The following is a 2,657-nucleotide window of genomic DNA, read 5'->3' as shown; positions in this document are numbered from 1 at the left end:
TGTGCGTTTTTTATGCCATGAATAAATGTGTTATTTTACATAGATATGCGCCAAAGCAAAACACAAGCCAAAATCATTAGTAGCAAAACGTTTGTATCGAAGAACACTTAAAGAGCTTTAACAGCTAAAATATTTGATTATCGCCAGTATTTCACGGGCTAACCGTATTTTCTTTTACGCAGAACTCAGCAAATGTTTCAGCCATGTCACTGTTGTCCATGAAGAGTAGGTTCTGGACCAGATAATCCAGTGACTGACTTCATGAGGATTGTTACACATATCTGGGATACGATGACATATAGGGTCAGCGAACCTGACCACTTTCCATGTAGCAGCTTTTTACAACAAGGGCAGGTTGCATGGCGCCTGTACTGTAGCTCAGATATCCTCACTGGTCCGATATGTATTCATGGCCCATGCGTTACCCTCATTACCTCAGACGCGTAAAGCATCATTGGGTGACGGATGAAGGTATACTCATCTGAGACGAAATGACGACACCACTGTATAGGTTTAACACCAAATTTCTTCTCTTTGCTTGTTTTATTGTTTAACGACGCACTCTGCCATTTTGAAACTATATGGTGTAGGCCTGTAAGTGATCGAGTCTTGACCCAACAATCCAATGGGGTTGATGCGCATTTGAACATAATCAAGTGTACGAAGATTCGAACCATGATTTGATTTCTGGCGTGTTTAAAACGTCTTTAATTAGGACTTTTCTTTCTGTTGGTCTCTTCAGACACAGACACATTTGATTAAGTTATCCTTCTAGATCATGGCTGAAACTGATCGAGGCGCCACAAGTGCATGTGATCATGACCTCAAATCACCAATTCCAATCCTGTTCATTCGGCGTTTGTCGGGACGGGACATACTTGCAGTGAATTAATCGCTCTTGGCCAGACGTAAGTTGTGGGATTAAGAAAAAACTCTCATTAACTGCGGACTGAGGTACACCACCGAGAAGACAACTAGGGGCACTTGAGACGTCTAGACTCATTCAGATGATATCATACTACCCCTTCAGCAAAACAAGCTTTACCTTTGACACTTATATGTCTCTCAATAATTACAAAGCATGTTATGTCTCGGTGGTGCTGCCAATCGCCCTTGGGCAGGTAACGCCGTAAATTCCATCGACATTGCAGGAAGCCTTCTGGACGGCTGATGGGATGTGTCGTTTGAGTTCGTGTGCACACGATTCTTTTGCTTTCTTGTTTGTTTGTGTGTCTGTTCTGTACGCAAGACACCACATGGAACACGCGAATGAAGACAGACCAGATAATGTGTAAATAATTAAACGGGTCAGTTCTTCCTGAAAAAGAAAATCAACTGAGTCAAAGAATCCGATGTTGTGATACTGATGTGGAACAGGCAGATACTGATTGCAGTTGTGCCCAAAGCTTAGCATATAACATAAAAAACCCAACTAAAACCAAAGAGCCATATGGCGGCGATCTAAAACCAAAGAGCCATATGGCGGCGATCTATATATGTGTCTGGGCCAAACAATCCAGTGACTGACATCATTGACCAACGATCTGAGGAACTGTGGGTGAAGTGACACTGAGGAACTGTGGGTGAAGTGACACAGATCAACCAGGTCGGCGCGCTGTAATATATGATTCAAAAGAAGTTAAAGAACATCCGGTTCTATCATATTACTATGATGTATTCGTCATATAAGGAGAGTTTATTCAGTCGCTGATAAAGCTGGAATATTTCTAAAAGCAGCGACAAGTATACTCACACACTCACATTCAGTCTTTCATGCGATGAGTTCGAAGAATATCTTGATTTTTGAATCATCTGTTCTCAAGTATGAAGCGGCCATTAAATATCTCTATCTCGCCTCGCGATGCCTGTCGTGCGTCCTTTCACTTTTTACCTCCAAAATAACAATTACCTCTCAAATAATATGCAACTGAAGCCGAAGAATGGAAAACGGTTACAGGAAATGGACTTTACTCACGTTATAATAGCATTGTTGGAGCAGAGATCATTAGATCGTTGTCAGGCCAGACAATTTATTCGATTGTGATTGATCAGTTACATGTGTCAGAGTTCTGATTGAAACTTACATTTATAGTTGTTGGACGACTTATTTCAGCATAGAAACGTTTGTTTCGTGAAACAGAATTGTCAAAGATATGCTTTCCTCTGCCTTGTGGTTTCTGTAATAATGCGTTGAGCGCCCATAAACATGCGAGACTTAATATGATGCACTGCTGCATCTTGCCACCAGCTGAGAAGCTGGGCGTTTGATACTACGGCAACAACGTTGTCGATGTCGCGGCCGTTCACTTCTCATTCATCGTTCCTCCACATGTTACGCCCGTGTTCATTCTGACATTTCGGAGAGGCTTCCGTCACCTTGTTTCTGGGTTTCCATGGACAATTTGATAAATATGTTGTTCAATGAGAAATTTGAACGACATTTATGAGAGGCGTATGTTGGACGCCTGAGAGCGCTCTAATATATTGCGCAAAATCATCTTTTAAATTACTATAATCAGCAAATTTCAGGTTGAGGAGTACTGTCTCATGTCTGGTTGTGTCATTTCATTGACGTATATGTGCTATGGTAAAGACTATCGTCTTGTCATATTGTACAACAGACTTCAAATGTTAGACACAAGTCTTGTTGTTTTAGA

The sequence above is a fragment of the Haliotis asinina genome, chromosome 16 (genome assembly GCF_037392515.1).
Source record: "Haliotis asinina isolate JCU_RB_2024 chromosome 16, JCU_Hal_asi_v2, whole genome shotgun sequence".
Taxonomy (NCBI): domain Eukaryota; kingdom Metazoa; phylum Mollusca; class Gastropoda; order Lepetellida; family Haliotidae; genus Haliotis; species Haliotis asinina.
This window is presented reverse-complemented; position numbering follows the sequence as displayed.